General features: G+C 36.8%; 1 long non-coding RNA gene across 1 annotated transcript in view; it reads right to left on the bottom strand.

Annotated features, from left to right (window-relative positions):
• The window catches only part of LOC140510831 (uncharacterized), a 68,919-nt gene extending 60,664 nt beyond the window's left edge, over positions 1 to 8,255 (bottom strand). Inside the window, exon 1 of the long non-coding RNA XR_011969379.1 lies at positions 8,181 to 8,255. This is a non-coding gene — a long non-coding RNA (uncharacterized lncRNA). The remainder of the gene's footprint in view (positions 1 to 8,180) is intronic.
• Positions 8,256 to 24,352: the final 16,097 nt, after the last annotated feature.

The following is a 24,352-nucleotide window of genomic DNA, read 5'->3' as shown; positions in this document are numbered from 1 at the left end:
TCACAGACACTAGTTACAACTCTTTCCCAGTTTTCTGCTTCCCTCCTAATATTGGTTGCATTGGCTTTATTTGTGCAAAAATTTTCAAATTAATCTAATCAAAATTATCCATTTTGCACTTCATAAGGTTTTCTATCTCTTGTTTAGTCAAAAATTCTTCCCTTTTCCATAAATCTGATAAATACACTATTCCTTGCTCCACTAATTTGTTTATAGTATCATCTTTATACCTAGATCATGTACCTATTTGGATTTTATTCTTGTGTATGGTGCTGGTCTACGTCTAGTTTCCACCACACTTTTATCCAGTTTTCCCAGCAATTTTTGCCTAACAGTGAGTTCTTATCTCAGAAGCTGGGGTCCTTGGGTTTAACAAACAGTAGATTGCTGTATTCATTGACTACTGTGTCTTGAGTACCTAACCTATTCCACTGGTTTACCCTTCTGTTTCTTAGTCAGTACCAAGTGGTTTTGATAATTGCTGCTTTATAATACAATTTGAGATCTGGTAGAGCTAGATCACCTTCCCTAGCATTTCTTTTTGTTAGTTCCCCTGATTTTCTGGACCTTTTGTTCTTCCAGATGAATTTAGATACTATTTTTTCTAGCTCTACAAAATAGTTATCTGATAGTTTGATTGATATGGCACTGAATAAGTAAATTAATTTAGGTAGAATTATCATTTTTATTATATTGGCTCCACCCACCAATGTGAGTGTTTTTCCACTTAATTAGATCTGATTTTACTTGTGTGAAAAGTGTTGTGTAATTGTGTTCACATAGTTCCTGGGTGTGTTTTGGTAGGTAAACTCCCAAATATTTTGTACTGACTACCGTAGTTTTAATTGGGATTTCCCTTTCTATGTATTGCTTTTGGGTTTTGTAAGTAATATGTAGAAATGCAGAAGATTTTTGTGGGTTTATTTTGTAACCTCCAACTTTGCCAAAGTTGTTTATTATTTCAAGTAGTTTTTTACTTGATGCTCTGGGATTCTCTAAGTATAACATCTTATCATCTGTAAAGAGCAATACCTTAGTTTCTTCTTTGCCTAATTCCTTCAATTTCTTTTTCTTCTCTTATTGCTACAGCTAACATTTCTAGTACCATACTGAATAATAGTGGTGGTAATGGACACCCTTGTTTCACTCCTGACGTTATTGGAAATGCATCTAACTTATCCCCATTACATATAATGCTTGCTGAAGGTTTTAGGTAGATACTGCTTACTATTTTATGGAAAGTTCCATTTATTCTTACATTCTCCAGTATTTTCAATAGAAATGGGTGTTGTATTTTGTCAAAAGCTTTTGTGCATTTATTGAGATAATCATGTGATTTCTGTTAGTTTTTTTGTTGATATGATCAATAATGTTAATAGTTTTCCTAATATTGAACTAGCCCTGTATTCCTGGTTTAAATCCTACCTGATCATAATGTATTATTCTCGTGATAAGTTGCTGTATTCTTTTTGCTAAAATCTTATTTAATATTTTTGCATCTATATTCATTAGAGAAATTGGTCTATAATTTTCTTTCTCTGTTTTGTCTCTTCCTAGTTTATATATCAAAACCATATTTGTATCATAAAAAGAACTTGGGAGGACTACTTCTTCCTCAGCTTTCCCAAATATAATATATAATATATAATATAATATTGGAATTAACTGATCTTTAAATGTTTGATAGAATTCACTTGTGAATTCATCTGACCCTGGAGATTTTTTCCTAGGGAGTTCATTGACGGTTTCTTCAATTTCTTTATCTGAGATGGGGTTATTTAAATATTCAACTTCCTCTTTTGTTAATCTGCCCAGTTTTTATCTTTTAAAATAGTCATCCATCTCAGATTGTCTAATTTATGGGCATGCAGTTGTTCAAAGTAATTTTTTATTATTGTTTTAATTTCCTCCTCATTGGAGGTGAGTTTACCCTTTCCATTTTTGATACTGATAATTTGGTTTTCTTCTTTCTTTTTTAAAATCAAATTGAACAAAAGTTTATCAATTTTATTGTTTTTTCATAAAACCAACTCCTAGTTTTATTTATTAGTTCAATAGTTTTCTTAATTTCGGTTTTATTAATCTCTCCTTTGGTTTTCAGTATTTCTAATTTGGTGTTTACTTAGGGATTTTCAATTGGCTCTTTTTCGAGTTTTTTCAGCTGCATATTCAATTCATTGATCTCTTCTTTCCCTATTTTATTTATGTAGGCATTCAGAGATATAAAACTTCCCATAATAACTGCTTTTGCAGTATCCTACAAAATTTGGTAGGTTGTCTCATCATTGTCATTCTCTTGAATGAAGTTGTTGATTGTTTCTGTATTTTGTTGTTTAACCCTCTTATTCTTTAGGATTAGATGGTTTAGTTTCTAATTAGTTTTTGGTTTATATTTCCATGGCCTTTGATTACACATAAGTTTTATTGCATTATGATCTGAGAAGGATGCATTGACTAATCTCTGCCTTTCTGCACTGGATTGTGAGATTTTATGGTCAACTTTTGTATATGTGCCTTATACCATTGAGAAAATGGTATATTCCTTTCTATCCCCATTCATTTTTCTCCAGAGATCTATCATATCTACCTCATTCAGAGTTCTATTCACCTCCTTATCTTCTTGTTTATTTTGAGGTTAGATTTATTAAGTTCTGACAGGGCAAGTTTGAGGTCCCCCACTAGTGTAATTTTGCAATCTATTTCTTCCTGTAAGTCCTTTAACTTCTCCTCTAAGAATCTGAGTGCTATACCACTTGGAGTATATATGTTTAGGAATGAAATTGCTTAGTTGTTTGTGGTACCTTTTAGCAGGATATAGTTTCTTTCCTTATCTCTTTTTATTTGATTTATTTCTTTTTTTGCTTTGTCTGACATTAGGATTGCTATCCCTGCTTTTTTTTCATCAGCTGAAGCACAAAATATTCTATTCCAACCTTTTACATTTACCCGGTGTGTATGCCCCCATTTGAAGTGTGTTTCTTGTAAACAACATATAGTTGGATTATGGTTTTTAATCCATTCTGCTATCTGCCTCCATTTTATGGGAGAGTTCAAACCATTCATATTCATAGTTATGATTACTCTCTATGTCTTTCCCCCATCCTCTTTCCCCTTGTTTATACTTTTAGTTCTCCTATTTCCCTTCCCCTCCACAATAGAGTTTTAATTTTTGACGATTGCCTTCCTCAGTCTTCCCTCCCTTGTTTCAACCCCCCTCCCTTTTCATCTCCTTTTCTCTTACTACTTCTTCCCTCCCTTTTAGCCTCCCCTCCCTTTTCTTTCCCCCTTCCCCTCTTATTGCTTATGGAGCTAATTTTATTTCTATACTTAACTGAGTTTGTTGTACCTTCCTTCAATCCAATCATATGAGAGTACCTCTCAAACAATGCTCATCTCCTTCCCCTCTTTCCCTCTACTGTAATATGTTTTTGTGTCTCTTCTTGTGAAGGAATTTATTTTTTTCTGCTTCCTCCTTTTCACATCTCCCATTACCATCCATTCGCACCCTTAAATCACATTAGTTATTGCATCATTTAATTTATACCCACTCCCTCTATCTATTTATATCCCTTTTACACTTCATAGTAAGCATACAGTTCTCAAGATTAACAAGTATCATCTTCCCTTATAGAGATGTAAATAGTTTTCCCATATTGTGAAACAAGTCTTCTTTTTCCCTGTTTACCTTTTTATGCCTCTCTTGAGACCTGTGTTTGAAGATCAAATTTTCTATTGAGTTCTGGCCTTTTCTTTGGGAAGGTCTGTAAATGCCTTATTTCATTGAATTTCCATCTCCTTGTCTGAAATATTATGCTCAACTTTGCTGGGTAATTAATCCTTAGTTGTAGTCCCAGCTCCTTTGCCTTACAGAATATCATATTCCAATTCTTTTGGTCTTTCAATGTAAAAGTTGCAATGTCCTGTGTGATTTTCACTGTAGTTCCTCAATATTTGAATTGTTTCTTTGTGGCTGCCTGCAGCATTTTCTCCTTCACTTGATAGTTCTGGAATTTGGCAACTATTTTCCTTGGTGGTTTTAGTTTACGGTCCCTTTCAGGAGGTGGATGATGGATTCTTTTGAAGACTATTTTGCCCTCAGAGTCTAGGACTTATGGGCAATTTTCCTTGATGATTTCTTGGATGATATTATCCAGTCTCTTTTTTTCATCATGGCTTTCTGGTAGACCAATAATCCTTAGATTTTCTCTCCTGGATCTATCTTCCAGGTCAGTTGTTTTTCCAATTAGATATTTTACATTTTCTTTTATCTTTTCATTCTTTCGATTCAATTTGACTGATTCTTGATGTCTCATAGTTTTATTAGCTTCTACTTGCCCGATTCTGTTTTTTATCAAATTGTTTTCTTTTGCATCTAACTTTTGCATATCCTTTTCCATCTATCCAATTGTTCCTTTTAAGGAATTATTTTCACCTGTTACATTTTGTACTTCCTTTTCCATTTGTCCAGTTTTCCTTTTTAAGTGGCTGTTCTTGTCAGTGAATTCTTTTTTTCATATTTTTAAAATTATTGGCCAGTTTTTCTTCTATTTCTCTAATTTGGATTTTAAAATCCTTCTTAAGCTCTTCCAAGAAAATTCTTTGTGCTTCAGACCAGTTAATTTTCCTTCTGAAGTTTCAGGTGGGAGTTCAGTTTCAGTGCTGATGCCTTTGGTATTTGTGTTTTGGTTCTTGTCCCCATAGAAAGATTGTATGGTCCTTTCTTACTCATGATAATAACCCTTTCCCCAGCTTTTAAAGTAGATCTCTGTGTCTGTGGCACAGGGATCTCTGTCCCACAGTTCTTGTGCCTAAAACTTGAGGTTTTGTGCATTGTGGCCTCTGGTTCTTTCATCCAGAAACTAAAACGCTGCAGCTTACCTGGTGCTGAGCTGGCTGGTGCTGGAAAGCAGAGGCTGATGATGTGTTTTTGAGTTTCCTGCAGCTACGCTAGAGCTAGCTCATTAAGTGTGGGGGATGGGCGTTCTGGACCCCTGGGGCTCCTCTGCTGAGTTAGAACACATGCAAATTCACCTGTCTGCGCTCGTGTCTTCCTGAGGCATGCCTGTCTTCCTGGTGTTGGGAGTTTCTGGCTTCACCCTCCTGGGGTTAAGGATCTTCTTCTGGTTTGTTGAGGTGGGTCTGTCTGGGACAGCTCTGATCCTGCAGTGGTCATCTTGGCCACAGCAAGAGGAACTCTCCTTAGCGATCTTTCTAGCTCACAGACTGAGAGTCTGTTTACCCCTTCTGCTGCTCGCACTCTTCCAGGATTTTTCCCAGGGAGATATTCTCTGGGCTTGTCAAGGCCAACAAAGGGAGGGGGATAGCAATTACTGATCACTCTGCTATCTTGACTTCCTGATACCAATATTCTTTGGTTGATGTTATACAGCTATGAATCATGGAATACCACATGTGGTCTAAGAATTATAGATGTGGATCTATATATTAGAAACATGCTTGATAGAGTTAAATAAGCCACATCTAACCAATAAAGAAATATGTGCCATAAATCATGTTAAAGAGTCCAGAGAGATGCATGACTAAACAACAAAGTTAGCTGGTCATGCACAGAAGTAAGGAATTGCAGATGGGCAACCTGTTTTTGGCCCATTGATACCTTTACAATGTCAGGAGATCTGGATAAAGGCCCCCTGTGAGTTGAATGGAGGCTTATAGAAAATTTATGATAGGATAAGAACAAATAAGAAGTTGCTCATGACTTTCTTATGGTTCTTCATACATGGCACTCCTGTTTCTTGTCTCTGCTTTGTATGAGTTGTTCTCTGTGCCAGTAATATTCTCCCTCCTTCTCGCTCTGCCTCTTAGAACTCCCAGACTCCTTTAAAATTTAGCTCATGTGCTCATTTACCTGAAACAATTCTGCCAGCTACCAGGGCCTTTGACACCAAAATCACATAGTATCTACTTTGCATTTATTTTGTCTATGTTTGCTGTATTTGCATACTTTTATCCCTGAATGGATGTAGTATCTTGAGAGCAGGGAGTGTTTCATTCTTCTTTTATATTCCAAGTGCCTAGCATGGCACCTGACACTTTGTAGGTACTTAATAATGTTTGATGATTGATTGTACCATCACAGAGAATATCAATATTGATGAGATCACATGTTCATTTAAGTATCACAATATCATCAGAGTATCAGAGAAGATAAGACAGAATATTTCAAGACTGCCTCTGTTGATTGTTAAATGTGCTGAGGAATATGTGTAAAAGCCAGAGGGATTGACAGGTGCATCTAAGAATGCAACCTCAGATAAAATAATATGGAACATATTTGTCCGTGTGTGTGGGGGGGGGGGGGGCGGGATTTGTGTGTGTGAAGTTCTAGAGTCCATGGGGTTGGCTTTATGCATTTGACAAAGTAGGATCTGAAAGGCACCAGGAAGGCTCTCTTCCCACCAGATGCCTCAGACATCTGCCTATCACAGTGTCTGAAATTCCACTAGAAGAGGAGCAATTTGGTGTTAAAGCATTTAAAAGTATCTTCTTTTGAAGTATATTACTCCCTCCCAGGGTAGGTGTATAGAGCTTTTATTAGGTATTCACACTTGTTTTTTCTCTTAGACAGCTAATTGCTGACCAGATTCTGAAGGGATAGTTTTGATATGGAGCCCAGCAAAGGGAAGGAATATTTTTAGAGTACAGAACATTGCCTGGGTAGATCAGGACAAAATGCAGTTGCTGACCATGGGCAAATGAAGTCACTAAACGTTTGGGGACTTTTATAGTTGTTTTTAAGCCTTTAATAAGAAACAGCAATCTTGAATTACACGGCAAACTGGGGAGAAGAGTTCATTTCCATTTAATGTAATTTAATTTAATTCAGCAACCACTTATTAAGTACCTGTTCTATGCCAGATGGGAGAATCAACATGGTATAGCTTTAGCAGATTAGAAAGCTAGATGTCAGGAAGACCAGCATTCAAGCCCAGGCTCTGCTCCATACTGGCTCCTGGGGAGTGACTTAACTCCTCAGTACTTCAGGCATCTAAGACTATACATTGTCACAGAGCAGGTGAATTTTTGTTGTTTGAAGAATTACTTCATCAGTATGTCCCTAGATGAGGAAACCTCTCTGTTAATTATTTCCTGTTTATCCTCTATATATCTTACTCACTTACTTTGTATTGTTTGGGTGTTGTATATACCATTAAATTATAAGTTCTTTGAGGGCAGGGATTGTCTTTTTCCTCTTTTTGTATCCTCAGTGCTTAGTACAGGGCCTCCATGTAGTAGGTGCTTATTAAATCTTGATTGTGACCTTGTGTACCTACACTAGAGAACAGAAGGTGGATAGGAGAGTTCCTTATCATGGCATCTAGCTTCAGAACTTTTTGTTCAGTAGGAGAATCCTATCCACCAATTTGAGAATTTGTCAATTTAGTTGTCATTGTTCATCTTTTGTTCTTTAAGAGGACCAGTGTCATCACATCACTAGCCTCTAGGTGGGAGGCAACAGCCAAGTGGAAACTCTCTAGAGAAACACACACATGGAGAAAGAGGGAGAGGTAGCATTTTCAAGGAGCATGACCTTTAACAGCAAGGAGAAGGGAGACAACCATGTATTCAAGGGAGAACAAGCACCAGCAAGAGAAGAGAAATATGAGAGTGATGGGGTGCTTGGGTGTATGTGCTTGGACCCTGATTCTAAAACCACATTTCTCTTTAAAAATTACATTTCTCCCTAGCCTCAAAACACTATCCCAGGCAGTTTCTCCCCAGCCCAAGGACAGCTTGCCCCAGCAACAACATTTACCGCCTTTTCTGATAAAGCAGGCAGCTGTACTTATAGAACTTATTAGTCTGAACCAGCTGTGTACTGGCTGAATGTACTATACATTGGGTCATAACGACATTTACTACTCACTGATCAATCATATGTATCTTAGACTTAGACATATGTATACTCCATTACATTTATCTTGTCTAACAAGACGTTGATGAAAATAGCCTGGTATTCCCTAGTCAACCCTGACCATTAGTTGATTTAATGATATTTCAGGCCTAAAACCATACCTCCATGTAGCCCTCCTCCCCCTTGGGCTATTTCCTGATGAACTCTGGGTAAAATACTTGTGCAATAGATACCAAAAGTGCATGTTCTTTTAAGAATTAACCACTCCTTAATCGCTCCCTGGTTGGTTGAATGGAGAACTCACATGGGGCAGGTGATCACATGGCGGCCAGAAGAAGCAATAAAAGGATACTTTCAAGGTCTCTCTCTAGAACTTCAGATTTGACTGTGCAACATGGGAGACACTGGCACAGGATTGCTCAGCATGGCATGCCCACATCACAAAGGTTGCTGTGCTCTATGAGCAAAGCATAATTGAGACAGCACAAAGTAGTCATAGCCTGTGAAAGTTTGGAGTGTCCATCCCAAATATTCACATGGACTACCTGTGCCCAACCTGTGATAGAACATTCTGAGCTCATATTGGTCTGATCAGCCACCGTGGGACACGCTGAAATTTCACTTTATCATGGTGATGTCATTTTGGTCCTCTTTGAGAACAAAGGACAACAACCAACTATAGAGTATCCTATATAAACTTTGCCTGCCCCCTCTAAGGTTACAGGTTCCCTAAGAACTCTTTCCCTCAGGAAAGCATAATAAATCTTTACCTTGACCTCAGTAATGCTTGAGTTCATGAATTCTTCCCCATTTTTCTTCGCCCATGCAGGGAGCTCCAGTCTTGGAGTTCCTCTAAACCTCCCCGCCTCCAGCCCTTATCAAAAGGATTCTTGAGAGAACAGAAAAAGGGCATTAGGTCACCTTGTTACTGAGAACATGAGTTTCTTTGGCCATATGTATTTCCTACATTTTTTTGCTACTATTACATTCTCTGTTTCTGTCAACACTCCAGATGTATGTCTCAGAGAATATTTGTCCCAAATTTGTGGAGGGAGGTGCTGTTTAGTTCATATTTCTGTTGTACAACCACAGTAAAGAAATGCCTTTGCTTTGAGCAAATTGCCAACTGTTAATGTAAACCATACCAGTGGGGTCTTGAGAACTATAGTAATAAGCACATAAGGTATTCTGTGAGAGTAATTCTGTCCCTTCCCTCCTTCTTCATCCTAATTCATTCTTCAGACCTCTGAGTTTCCAGTTGTGGGAGGAGTACACAGAGGGTGGTGCTTTAAGTTCTAAGTAGCAATCCCATTATATGTACTCTAGGTGCGAGCACTTCCAAACATTTGGCTGCAATATTTGGTTTAACTTCAGACTCAGCATGCTTGCTGTGAGAATCCCTGTGCAACTTAATTTCAAAGCAGGGGTGATTGATTGAAATGTAACAGATATGCTTCCATAGAGCCAGGGCTAGCACTGCATCCACTACTTGGCATCCGTATTCTCCAGGGAGAAGTTCATGAACTCTCACAGAGGGGCAAGTTTAGCCCAAATTTCCTTTTGTTTAACTTGACCATTTGAAGGGCTGACCCTCTTCTAATGTGGTTCCTTAATACCATATCTCTTTTATGGGTGAACTGTTCTTTTTCTAACTTTGTATTTTTTTTTAAATATGTGAAAGGCTTTAGATTAGATATTGAGAAGCTAAAAAGGGGGCTTAATTAAAGCCAGTTAATTTCCTTAATTAAAGGAAAATTCAACAGTAATAGAAAATAAGAACAACAAAAAATAGGGATCACACAGGCTGGATCTTAAATCCAATCCCTTGATAAACCCAGGGGGCTTAAAGCCTGCAGGATAATCAATATTAGATTAAGGGATGGAGTATAACAAGTCAGAGCTAAGTTAAAAAAAATCCCTAATAACAAACATCTTGAAACCTAAATCCTGTATTCGGGAATATCCTAGAGAAATAAGTGTGTAGGGTCAAATTCTTCAGTTTATTCTTTTTATTTCTGTTTAACTTATTGTGATCAGAGTAATATATTATGAAGCAACTCTTATAGGAATAGTACTCACAAGATAGATTTAGGGGTAGTAGCTGAGAGCCTGAGCACTTAGGTACATCATATGCATATGAATTAATGTCACCAGGAGTGAAGAGAGTTGGAGGCTGACTCCTTTTCCATGGCGAGTAAAATTTCTTTACCCTTCAATATGCTTCGGTTAGGATTTGTACAAATATTCTGAGTCTACATTGGGCAGGTAACAGCATTCACTCTCTTTCGTGTTTCAGTTGTTGGTAAACTGCCTTCCCTGACTGTATTCACTGATTACTCCGCTTAATAGCACTGCCTAGCAATGAGTAGGTGCTTAGTAGATACTAATTGAATTGAAGTTAATTCATTCCGTACTGTATAACATTCTCTTTTCCTTTGGACATTGAAAGATTGGTGCAATGAACCTTACAAGGCATCATCACTGAGAAGAGCTGAAGGGGGATAGACCGTAGCATGTCTTTAACGTGTATGATGTCTGTATGATGTCTGTAAGACTACATCATACATTAACATGTATGATGTAGTCTTCTTTGCAAGGATGTTAGGAGTTGTGGGAGAATCCCCATCAGGTCTAATGTGTTCTATGTGGTTGCTTACCGTCTGTCCAGCTACACAGCAATCGCACGCATGACTGCCTCTCTCTGTGTTCAGCATGACATCGCCGTTTAGTGCTTTTCTGTAAGGCTGTAATTTACTATACTGAGTCAGAGCAAGGCTTGGCCTAGACTGGTTAAACCAATTCATAAAAACAGGAAGCAACAGAGCACTTGGTTTCACTGCTTCACTTGCTATTCCTCATTCATGTTGAGAACTAGAGTATTTGGTTTCTTTATTGATTTTTAATTAGCTTTGTTATTCTTTAAATTCACATATGTGGCAAACTTATGATCATATTAGGACAGAGTCCTGCTATTAATCTGAAATACAATTAAATACAATAAAAATGGGAAATTATTTGTGATGAGTCCTTTCCTCAGTCCCATAAGCAAATATGTGAAGAATATGCAATTTCTACATCAGAGAGAACTCCTAGTATGGGAACTCCCTCTGTGAATTTATATCATAACCTGTGAGAGCCGTTCCTGACATCCTGACCCACAAAGGGTCAGTTTCTGTTGGACTATTGTTTCATCACAAGGACAAAACTCCAGAGAAATCTCTAACACAAAATGTAGTTCTGGCACCCTAGAGGTCACTTAGTCTACAGATATGGTCTAATGAGTTAGTGAAGTCACATAGTCAATAAGTAGCCCAGTTGCTCTTTGAACCTAAGCCCTCTGACTCCAAGTATAGTATAACATTGTGCTGTTTTGATCCTAGATTTGCCTGAGACTCATAGAGCTTAGTTGGATCAGTTATTTAAGTGTCAGAAGAAAAGAGGTTTTCCTGCCTCCAAGTCTAGCACTGTTTATACCCTATAATACCCCCTTCTCTCTAACCATTAGCAACTAAAATTTTTCTCATTCATTATTGATTTCCACTTCTGTTGTCTGCTTCTTCCTAGCCCTGAGAAATGGGCATGAAGTCCTTTTGAAATGATTACCTGCACTTGGATTTAGTCATTCTCTTTGTGAGATGGAAGGCATAAGGGACTGTTTCATGATGTGTTGACCCTTCTTGATTATGTCTGATCAAGGGATAAAGTATAAACACCCTTTATTAGATTGAAGGATGGAGTATATCTTGTCCAAGTCAAGTAAAGCAAAAACCCTGACAAATATCTCTAAAATTAAATTCTGTGTTCAGAATATACTAGAGAAGCAAGCATTATGGGAAAGGTGTCAAACACTTGGTTTTCAATATTTTAAGGTGTGCCTGAACCAAATGAATATATAATTTGGAAATATTTAATAAAATAAATGAAAATAGAATAGAACACAATATTAATATGTGGTATCTTATGCGAATGTGTAGCTGCAGTATCTTTATGTGTGTTTTGGTTGTCTCCCTTTCTTTCCATGTTTGACACCACAGGTTACATCTGGGTGACTTTGGGTAAAAAGTGCTGGACTAGAAGCCAAGATGAGCAAAACTTGACTCTTGTCTTAGACACTAACTCTGTTTAATTTGGTCTCCAGTTTTCTCATTTGTAAAATGCACATAATAGTAGCATTTTGCTCACAGTTATGAAGATCAAATGAAATAATGTGTATAAAGTACTTTGCAAACCTTAAACTGCTATATAGATTCTAGTGATGATGGTGATGGTGATGATGATGATGATGATGATGATAATTATGTTGATGATAACAAGGAGGAGGAAGAGGGGGAGGAAAAGGAGGAAGAAAGTGAGGAGGGGGAAGAAGATTTCCAGATATTGAAATAGAGGTAAAGATTCCTCAAGATAAACTCAAAAACCTTGGTGAGCAGCTTGGGTAGGAAGCTTCTCTAAGAGACAGACTGAAAGATGTGTGAGTAGAGTATGCAGGGAAAGGAGGTGGATAAGTTTGGTTCGTGTGTCATACATTAGCAGGAAGTGTATGTACTTTACTAAGCACAACCAACTTATGGATGTAACAGAATTGCTAAATGAGGTCACCCAGCACTGGGGAGATTTTTGATCCCTGCCCAGTCAAATACTTTCACCTGCAGTTGCTGCCCAACCCTTGCAAGTGAAGCCAACAAAACCAGTCACCTGAAATTCAAGTGCCTATATTGCACTCTCTTACCATTTAGGTCCTTGTCACTGTCCCCATCCAGGATGATACCTCCTGATTGAGGCTATGCATTAGCACCCAGAGTCTGCTCTGCCTTGGAGTCCCAAGAGGGCCCCTATTTATCCTATTTATCTTCAGTAGATTGTTTGTTAAAGAAAGACTTAGTGTCAGCAGAAGGAACTAACTTAGGAACATGTCCAGTCACACACATACCAATCACTGCGTTCTCTGCCATAGACAACCTCCCTAAAACAAGAACAACTCATCCTGAGAGCAAGGAAGGCAGCTACTATTTAAGGAACTGAGAACTATGGAGGCATATTCTATACCACCATGCAGAAGCAAGCCAAGCACAATTTAGAGTGTCTCAGAATGAAATAGTGTGGTGGAAGGCATGGTATCCCCACAGCAGGGATGCATGAAAAAGTTGAGTTTTTGAGAGGTTCTCTTCACCAGATTATTTTCTGTGGGATCCACTGGTATCCTTGTGATGCTGAAAGTGAGTTACTGCCCCTTTCCTCCCACCCCCCTGCCTAGCTCAATGGGCAGACCTTTGATAGTGAACTAACAGGAGGACATGGATGAGAATCTCATAAGATAGAAAGGCATGGATGAACTGGGTTCTGCATTGTTGGAGGGAATGCACAAAATCACACCTGTGCCATCATCTGTATGTTTGAGCACTGGAGTATGTGAGTCGAAATGAGCAGGGTTTTTCTTTCCCATTGATAGGTAGTGTCCTAGATTTGGAGTCAGAAAATCTGGGTTCAAATATGAGTTCTGTTCTTTTCTGCCTGCATGACTCTTCAGTCCCTCTGGGTCTTAGTTTTTTAAGATGCAAAATGGAGAGCTAGGGTTAGACAGTCTTCTGGATCCCCTGCAGCTCTAAATCTTATGAGATTATAATGTATCAAAGCAATATGTGTCTTGACCAGCTGTCACTGTGCTCTAGGCAAAAGACTTGTTTTCTTAGGATAAAACTATGATAACTCTTGGGAACACTAAATACTCAGCAATACCATCTGGAAGGAAGGGTCTTATTTAGGTTTCTTCAATAATTGTGTTTCAGATGTGAATACTGAGGTGCAACTCAGTCAGTGAGCAACATGTGAAAAACAAACTGATTTTTGTATTGATGTCTAAGGTTTTGCTGCTGCTTCAGTATCAATTAAGCGTGTTCCTTCAGTTTCCCTACCAGGCAAGACATTTTGGCTGATTCAGGTAGTCTCTGTTCAAGTCTTCTTGTGATCAGGAGAGTTCATTTGTTAGGTGAACAACTACCTACCTACCTAATTATTTGTGGTAGTAGAAGTCCTTTTAAGAGACTAAGCTTGACATTTCTTTCCATGATCTAACCCTATGAGCCAAAGGAGTAACCTTTCCAACTCGGAAGTTGAGTCCCTCTCCAAGAAAGAATGTTCGGATTCCTGAGTAGATGATAAATCTTTATTAAGATTCAGAGTCCAAGTGAGGTTGCCTTATTAATAAATCCCAGGTCAAAAACTCATAATTTGCAGTTATTTGTATCAAAATTGTAGTTAGATGTTCTATTGCTCAGGGAAAGTTCAATTGAGCAGGATCTTGGGGAGAGCCTAGAGTCTGCCCCAGTTGAATGTATGGGTTCATCCCCTCTAGAGTCCAGAATTAGCCCCTATGACTGGGCTGATTCATTCTAATTTCCTAACTCCCTAGGAAAAAGTGGTAGTCAGGTACACTGGTGAGAGAATAAAAGCTCTTTAATAGGAGGGGCTCGCTCAGGGGTAGGGGCCACATGGCATGGAACTAGTTAATAGACCATAACAAAGTACCTTTCTCACCATTACTCTGGGGGTAAATTTCTGATGACACCAACTTCGTTATACCTGTAGTTTACATACAGCTTAAGGATACTAAAAATGAATCTGTAGATGATAAAACCTGTCCGGTGGATTTACTGTTAAAACTGGAAGGAAATTTCTTTTTTATTTTAGAAAAACCTGATAATAAAGATGTAAACTTTCCCTGATAATATTGTAAATCATGGGTAAGAAGAGATCAAAATTTCATTTTCAGTAAATATAGGAATTCTTTGGGTGACCCATATAGATAATAGTCACAGTATACGTAAGAGGTATAGGGATCTTTTATCAACAAATATATAATCATAATTTGAAACAATGACAAATTACCAATACATAAAATTTAATCCATAAGAAAAATGAGATTAAAGAAATCACATGTAAATATTACCATATGTTAATATTACTTTGACATGTCATGGTTTAGACAAAAGTTGCCATACATTGCTCATTACTAGGACTGTTACTTGGTGCCATCCTATTTCTCCCTCATAGCATACTTTGCATGCATATCTTAGTGTTGCCTGCTGTCATCTCTGACCCTTAGTTCCTGCATCAATTGGCAATATTTTGACCCCAAATTCAACCTTAGTAACATAAGTTCATTGACAGGTTCTCACCCTCCAAGATAACAGTTGGAGTTTAATTCCCTCACTTTTGATCATGGCCAAAAGGCAGGTAACTAACATTAATGTCCTGCTCCAACATCATATTGTATGTAGGTGACCTTAAAGTCTCAAAGATTATCCTACTGCAACTCAAGGAAACAGCAATAGTTTTGAATCCAAAGACCCAGGGTTTAAACTTAACCTTAGACAACCTGCTACTTCTGTGACCTTGGAAGAATCATTTAGTCTTATTGGTCCTCAGTTTTCTCATCTGTAAATGAAGGAATTGTGCTAGTTCCCTTATAATTCTAGCTCTGGGATCATGTGACCTAGATTTTAAGTCTAACTGTCACTTAATACCTATGTGACTTGAGTAAGTAATTTACTCTCTCTGATCCTCAGTGTCCTCATCTGTAAAATAAATGGTTTAGCTCAGTTTGACTCTCACTTATAAATTCATGTAAGGGATAGATATGGGGACTGGACCTTCATTGAAATAGGGAACTGCTTGAATAAGGAAATTCCAAACCTTCTCTTCAATCTGTAGTCTAAGGGAGGCAGCTAGTTGGCACTGTGAAGCACTGACCCTAGAGTAAGGAGGACCTGAGTTCAAATTTGGACGCAGAGACTTGAGACTTATGAGCTGTATGACCCAGGGTGTGTCACTTAACTGCAATTGACTCACACAAAAAAATTTGTAGTCTAGAACAGTTACTTAAAACACTGACAAGTTAAGCGACTTGTCCATGGTCACCCAGCCAGTATGTGATCTGACCATCAGAGACGGCACTTGAACTCGTCTTCTTTGTTCTCAGGTAAGCTCTCTATTCGTTATGCCACATTGACTCTCCATCCATATAATTCAGTAATCCCTAAAGGATTGAAATATTGAAGAAAACAGTAAACAGCAGAAGTGGCAGGCCTTGCCAACAAGGTCTGCTATTAATGATTTCTTAGCTTGCCTACCTCTTGCTATTGAATTCTTGGAATAATAGGTGAGTTACCATCATTCTAATCCAAAAAATATGTATTTTCCTTTGAATTGAAATACTGTCATCTAACTTAATGTGAGAACATGTCTGATACTCAAAAGATAGTAGGCTAAAACTAGGGGGAATGCTCAGCAATTTTTATTCTCTGTCATCAAAGGAACCAGTACATTTAAAGTATTTAATTGCTTATATCATTCCAACTACTTGGTGTTCTGCAAAAATAGTTAAACAATGCATTTTATGGAAGAAGCAAACTAAGTCTAATTTTCATGTAATTTGACATACATTTTGCTCCTGGCATGAGCTAGAACACAGAGATTGTTTGAACTCAGTAGCCTTTACATTCAATTGTTTAATTGTAATTCTCAGTGTGTTTCCATGGCATTTCAAGTATACCAGGGACTAATCTGTCACCTGTAAATTATAATGATTTGTAACTCAGACTGTGAGCCTGACTTAGACTTTTCACCATGTCAGGTTGAACTGAAATAAAAATTGGTCTTAGAGGGCATTATATTTCATTAAAGATGTGTTGTTTCATTTGGTTATAGGTTCAGTGAACTCTTCTGTCAGATCTGCTTCTCCCAGATTCAGATCCCTGAAGTTCAAAAGGAAGTTTCCAGTTAAAAAAAAACCCCTAAGATTCAAAGTGAACCTCAGGCAAAAGCATAAGCTTGGAAATAAAACACGTGCCTGGTATTTAAAAAATGTTGTCTCTAAAGCTGAGAGAGCAGAGATCGTGTTTCATCTGGTCTCCGAAGAATGCTTAATATGGTTCAATTTCTTACAAGTTAGAGCTTTAATAAATACTTAATTTGTACTAAATGCTTTAATACTTTGAAGGCTCTGTGATCTCATTATTATGAGTACTTCCAATAGTATAGAAGGCAACCCATTTTCACTTTCTCATCCTGTGCTACTCTTGTTCATATTCTCCCCTAAACACACCACAGGAAATCCAACCAATGTTTTTGGACCTTTCTGTAAGACTCTTGACAATACAGAAATATTAATGGAGCTTATTGGACCATCCGCCCATGATTCCTTCCTCTCAATACACAGTCTACCTCCTTTTCTGTCCATCCCTCTTTGATGCCAGTATATTCCCAGTCCTGATTCAGGCAGATTTGCCACTTGAGTTTCGGGATTGGAATGAAATGTGACGCTCAGAGACTATTTAACAGTTAACAAAAGCAAGTTTACTTACAATAACATGCAAAGAATTTTCAGCAAGAACACAGAACTGGTTCAGTCATACATTTATCTACCTACAGAAGTGTATCGGGTCAGCAGGGGATGTTGGGTCAGATGGGGATGGTGACTTTCATGGCAATGGAATACTGACTAGCTCTAGGTCAGGAGTTAATCTTTTTTTCATGTTTTGGAACAATTCAGCAGTCTTGTAAAAGCCATACCATGGATTCCTTCTCAAAATAATATTTTTGAATGAAAAAATATAATATGTATGATTAATGAAATGAATTGTATATGTGTGTATGTATCTGTCTATCTATCGATCTATCTATCTGTCTTTCTGTCTGTCTGTCTGTCCATCATGGAACACAGATTAAGAACCCTTGCTCTAGGTGATTACATCTTCATGTGAATAGCTTAACCATTAGTATTCTGAGCAATCAAGTCTTGGGTACAACTTCTCTGACTTTTAAGGGGCCCCCCCCGAAAAACCTAGCTCAGACTTCATGACATAACTTTAGGAGAAGGTAGCATGATCTAACTTGTGAAGCTTTTGACAGATATGGACTTTCATGACTTTTGGACAAACAGTTCATTCATGATGTGCTGAAGGCTGTTTATAGTCAACTATGTGTCTTTCCATTGTCCTTACAGTGACTAGGGACTTTCAGAATTTAGACTTATATATTATGTATCTCATCTACATAATATCTCTGAAAAATACTAATGATCAAAAGATGGGCCTCTATTTCAAGGAAAAATTTAGAGGAATGGAAAACAATGAACACTTTCAAAATCTAATCCTTCCTCTTCTTACTACTCATGTTTTGGACCCATTTCACTGGTCACTTGAAGTGTCTGCCCCAGATTCTTTGAAGACACTATTTTGAAGTATTTTTTCTTCTTCCTGACTATGTTAGCAACCTGTGAGTGAGAAAAGTATTAGAGTCATTCATCCCAGATGATAGTTACTCTTTCCACAGTCAAGCATAGCCCAGTTTTGAAGTATTTCCATTGTTGGCACGATGTAAGAGCAGAAATGTATCTCTGAGTATGAAGAGAGGTAGGAGACAATTAGGATAATTATTGTTCAATGAAGTGGATGGCATTCATCTGTACTATTTATTAGGACCTTTCTTGAGGTCTTTTGATTTTATTTCTCCTACAATTGCCCCTTTCTTCCCCTCTCTCCTCATATGAACCATTCATTTCAAAAATAGCTTTTTTTAAAAGAAGAGACAGAAAAAAATCAGTAAATCCAACTTATTAAAAAATTGATGTTATGTACAATGTTTCAAGCCCATGGACTTCTTTTGCAAAGGAATTGAGGGAAGTAGCTTCTCACATCTTTTTCATGTTCCCTGTTTCTTACATAGCAGTAATATTTCCTTTCATTCATCTGTCAAAAACTGTTGAGCCATTCTCTAACCAAAGGGCATTTTACTTTGTTTTCAGGTCGTTGCTGACACAAAAAGTGCTGTTATAAATATTTTTATGAAGATGGAGAAATAAGAATATTATCTCCTCTTGTTAATTCAACGACTCTTTGAAGCTACATCCTTAGCAGTGGAATCAATGGGTCAAAAGGTACGGACATTTTTGTCACCTTATTTGCATAATCCCAAATTGTTTTCCAAATGTTTTTAATCAATTCACAAACCTACCAACAATGCCTAATTTTCTTTTCATTCCATAACCCTTCCAACATTGACTATGCCTGTGTTTTATTATCTTTCTAAATTTGCTAGGTATGAGGTGAAACCTCAGTATTATTGGTATGTACATTTCTCTTATTAGTAAAGATTTGGAAGATTCTTTTATGTGGTTGTTAATTTTGAATTTTTATTTTGAGAACTGTTCATACTTTTGATCAATTCTATATTGGGAAATGGCTTTTGATTTTTTATATTTCTGTTTATTGTGGCTCTTATCAGAGTCCTTTGACATAATGATTTTTATTTCAGTTGATGTATCTTCTGTTATCTCTAGGAATATTAATTTTGTTTCTACAAAAGCTTTTCAATTTCATGTAATCAAAGTTATCTCTTTTATCATGTCTAATTACCCTCTCCCTTATTTTGTTAGGATTTTGTCTGCTATTCATTGCTATCAAAGGCACATGATCTGCTTCTTTTCTAATTTTTATAATGTGGTCTTTAATATTCATGTCACATATCTATTTAAAATATATTATTCAAATCCCACCTGATACTTAGTGCCTATATGACATTGGTCAAGTCACTTAACTTCCATGTGTTTCAGTATCTTTATTTTACAAGTGAAATATTGAACTATATGGCCTCTGTTACCCCTTCTAGGTCTACCTTTGAGATCTTATGGTTCTTCATAGCTCCATCATTCCATATGAGCTTGACTAACATTCTTACTGAGTAGTATAGTGCTATGGTGACGGCATAGCTTACTGAGAGGAGCAAGTCTTATGCCTGACCAGCAGGCTGTTCGTCCTCCTGTGGAGTTCTCGAGTAAAAGAATGAGGCGGGAGAGAGGGTCATGAAGCAACTCCGATTTATTCCAGCAAGCACTCTGATTGTACAGTCTGTGCCAGCCAGCCCAGTGAACCATGGTAACACACACAAAGAAACCCGAAGCTATAATAATGAACACAAGCTGGAACTATAGTGCCAAAAACAAACCAGGGGTGGGGCCGTCCCTTCCAGCACCATCTTGTTCACCCTTCCCTGCACCGGACTCAGTTTACCTGATGTCCGTCAGTGTGGCATCCCAGATGGTGTAGAGGTCAGTGCCCCTTACAGTATAGCTACTTTACAAGTAGAGAAATTGAGAGAACTATTTACTAGTATCTTAGACTACATTAGGTGTGTCTAGGTAGTATATTTGTATGGTGCTTGGCATAGCATCTCAAATAATGTTTACTTCTTTCATCCATACCTCTTGTGGCAATGCTTTTGGGGCTCAGGAATAGTATTTGCTTTAAGTCAAATGAAATTATTAGTTCTTTTCCTGTATGTAATTTCGTTTCAGGTGACATGATTTGACTAATACTACATCCAAATACATGTAATAGTGACTCATTATAATGAAGTTTCATTACAAATGCATTTGAAAGCAGATGAATCAACATGCAGTAGTATCTTTCATAATTCCAACATGAAGTTATAGTTTTTACTCTAGGATAAAGTTAATCAATCTCAATCTCATATGAGAAATTAAAAAAAAAACTACTTCATTGCCCTTGGTTGTTTAAAACAATGGACCATTTTCCAGCTGAGTTGCTTTTGCATTGATGTAGCTTAACTCCTTTTTCTGACTTAGGTTTCACAAAACATAAAGAATTTATAATCACAGGATACATATTTTAGCCTGTTGCTGAAAAAATGGTGGGGATAATAATCCTTTCAATCATGCTAATCCCAATAGATGCAAGACTTTTGTCATGCTACTATGATGAAAACTAATTATATCTATCCATTCTTGATCTTTCTATCATGCCAAACAACTTGGATCAGAAAATTGCCAGCTGGACTCCCATCCTCCTTTACTGAAACTGTGTCAAAAATACTATTTATCACTGAGATGGAAAACATCTTCCCTCCTGCCTTAGGGCTTCTATGTATAATTTGACAACCAGCTCTTTATCAAATCCAATCGGCCAATCTTAAAACTATGCTCTTCATTACTAGGATTAAATGTGAAATTCTAAGAGTGTAGAAGAACCAAATTTAAATTTAAAGGTAATTTTAGACCAATTGAGATCAGGTGAATACTTTTAAAAGATCATTTGAGGTACAATCATCTCTGCACCTTTTTCTTGATAAGATCTCCATGAAAGAATTACTATTTTGAACCCTTACCATTATTGCATTACCACCATGTATCAGGAGCCTACACATATTTTCTATTTTACATTTTATTTGTGGATTAAGGTCTCATATTGAAGAATTACATCAAAAAATATTCCCAATGGGCATGGTGGGAGACAAAGGAAATATAAAGAAATAACATGGGATGTCTAAGGGGAAATCTTCATGTATAATGGCAGAATAAGTATGATTGAGAGATTTGCCAGATTCAGTTTCAAAAGGCCCAAACTCTTTTCCAATTTTCCCTGCCTTATAGAGCCACATGTGAGGTAAATTTTAACTTGCAGTGCAGTTTTAAGGACTGACATAGTTCCTAGAAATACATCCACAACATTACAGCATGACCTTCCACTGTCAACAGGTTATCAAAGTAGTTCTAAATTGTGTCTTTTTACTTTACTACCTTCCCTGCTCACCACAGCATACAGCCTCTCGAAGGCATATCTAAACAACCACAAAATGCCAATTTAACTGAAAGGCCAAACAAAACTAAGACTAGGTGAATAGATGAATCTTGTACTATGCCCAGAACAGCCTCCAGCTTGAAATGCCTAACCCAAAAAAGTGACCACAGGGAGACAAATAATTTGACTAAAATACTCCAGGCAGTTAAACTCCTCTTCTCAATTTAAGCTGCCCTTGTATCACTTGACTCTGATTTTCTTGGGCTATCCTTACTCAGTTACCATTCCATTGTACCAAGATGTCATGCTGATTTGATTCTTAAAATTTTGTTTTATTTTTTCAGTTATCCTTTTCTCAAACCACCTTTCCATACCCCAGTTCCCACTGAAAAAGAAGGAAGGAATTAGGAAAGATTATATTACATAAAATTGGTCACATTCAAAAATGAACCTCTCATTGTGCATATAGTCTATCACCTTCTGCCTTGAAGTGAGTAAGTGTTCTTCCTCATCAGTTGTCTGGAACCATAGCTCTCGTTTAGCTGATCAGACTTCATAAGTCATTCAAAAATTTTTTTTAAAATATTGATTTTATAAATTATTCTGGTTCTGCTCATTTCAGTCTACATCAGTTCCTACAAGTTTTATTCCCTGTTGCTTTAAAATAATCTTTTTCATTATTTCTTACTTAAAAATAAGCTTTCATTACATTTGTAACTGCAATTTGTTCAACCATTCTCTAAATGATGGGAATTCTTTGAGTTTCCCCTTTAAAAATAACGTTTTTCAAGTACATGTAAAAACAATTTTAAAAATTTGAATTTCAAATTATTTCCCTCCCTCCCTTCACCTGTCCTTGAGAAGGCAAGCAACTTTATATAGGTTATAAATGGGCAATCATGTAAAACATATATCTATATTTTTTCATATTGTGAAAGAAAACAGACCAAAATATTTCCCAAGAAAAATAACAGAAATAAAAAAACAAAGAGGTCTGCAATCAGACTCCATCAGCTCTTTCTCTGGAGATGGATAGCATTTTTCCATCCTAAATCCCTCAGAACTGTCATGGATTGTTGTATTGCTGAGAAAAGCTAAGTCATTCACAGTTCTTCATCAAACAATATTGCTGTTCCTATGTACGTTTTCCTGTTTCTGCTCACTTCACTTTGCATGAATTCATGTAAGTTTTTGCGTGTTTTTCTGAAAGCATCCTGTTCATAGTTTCTTGTAGTTCAATAGTGTTCTATCACAAACGTATACCATACTTTGTTCAGCCATTTTCCAATTGATGGGCAACCCCTCAATTTCCAATTCTTTGCTACCTCAAAAAGATATATAAAATACAAATAATCTTGTACATACAAGTTCTTTTCCTTTTCTTTTAAAAAAAATCTCTTTGGTATATAGCTCTGCTACTAGTATTGCTTGGAGGATATGCACAGTTTTAGGGCCCTTTGGACATAGTTTCAAGTTGCTTTCCAGAATGGTTGGAGAAGTTTACAACTCAAACAAAAATGCACTAGTGTCCCAATTTTCCAAAATTCCCTTCAACATTTGTCATTTTCCTTTTTTGTCTTATTTTTCAATCTGATAGGTGTGAGGTGGTACCTCAGAATTGTTTTACTTTGAATTTCTCTAATCAATAGGGATGTAGATAATTTTTTCATGTGACTATAGATACTTTGATTTGTTCTTCTGAAAACTTCCTGTTCATATCTTTTGACCATATATCAATTAGGGAATGATTTTTATTCTTATAAATATGACTCAGTTCTCTATGTATTTGAGAAATGAGCCTTTATAAGAGAAACTGGCTTTAAACCCCTACCCCCATACCCAGTTTTCTATTTTCCTTCCAATCTTGGCTACATTGGTTTTGTTTGTGCAGAACCTTTTAAATTTAATGTAATCAAAATTATCCATTTTCATTCCTGTAATGCTTTCTATCTCTAGTTTGGTAATAAATTTTCCCCTTATCCCATAGACCTGACAGGCAAACTATGCATACTCTCCTAATTTCCATATGGTATTAATCTTTATGTCTAAATCATGTACCCATTTTTTTTACCTTATCTTGGTATATGGTATAAGATGTTGGTCTATACCTAGTTTCTGCCAAATTGCTCTATAGTTTTCCCAGCAGTTTTTTTAAATAGTGACTTCTTATTCCCAGGTTTGGGTTTATCAAATACTGGATTACTATGGTTATTTGTATAGTGTCATTTGCTACCTAATATGTTCCACTGATCTACCACTCTATTTTTTTAGCCAGTACTAGAATGCTTTGATGATTACCACTTTGTAATACAGTTTGAGATCTAGTAAGCTAAGTCACCGACCCTCACATTTTTTTTATTGGCTACCTTGATATTTTTGCTTTTTATTCTAACAGATGAAATTTGTTGTTATTTTTTCCAGCCCTATAAAATAATTCTTTGGTAGAATGATTGGTAAGGCACTGAGTAAGTAAATTAATTTTGGTACAATTGTCATTTTATTACATTGGCATTGCCAACTCATGAGCAATTAATGTTTTTTCCATTTGTTTCAATCTGACTTTATTTGTGTAAAGTGTTTATAATTGTGTTCCTATAGTTCCTGGGCTTGTCTTGGCAGGTAAATTCCTAAGTATTTTGCTTCTTCTACAATTATTTAAAATGGAATTTCTCTTTTTATCTCTTGCTGTCAGACTATTGGTAATATATAGAGATACTGATGATTTGGGTGGGTTTATTTTATGTCCTGCAATGTTGCTGAAGGTCTTAGTTATTTCAACCAATTTTTCAGTTGATTTTCTAGGATTCTTCGAGTATATCATCAAATTATCTGCCAGGAGTAATAATTTTGTTTCTTCATTGCCTATTCTAATTTCTTTAAT

Source organism: Notamacropus eugenii, chromosome 6, assembly GCF_028372415.1.
Source record: "Notamacropus eugenii isolate mMacEug1 chromosome 6, mMacEug1.pri_v2, whole genome shotgun sequence".
Taxonomy (NCBI): Eukaryota; Metazoa; Chordata; class Mammalia; order Diprotodontia; family Macropodidae; genus Notamacropus; species Notamacropus eugenii.
Note: the sequence above shows the minus strand (reverse complement) of the source record. Positions and strands in the feature narration are given on the sequence as shown.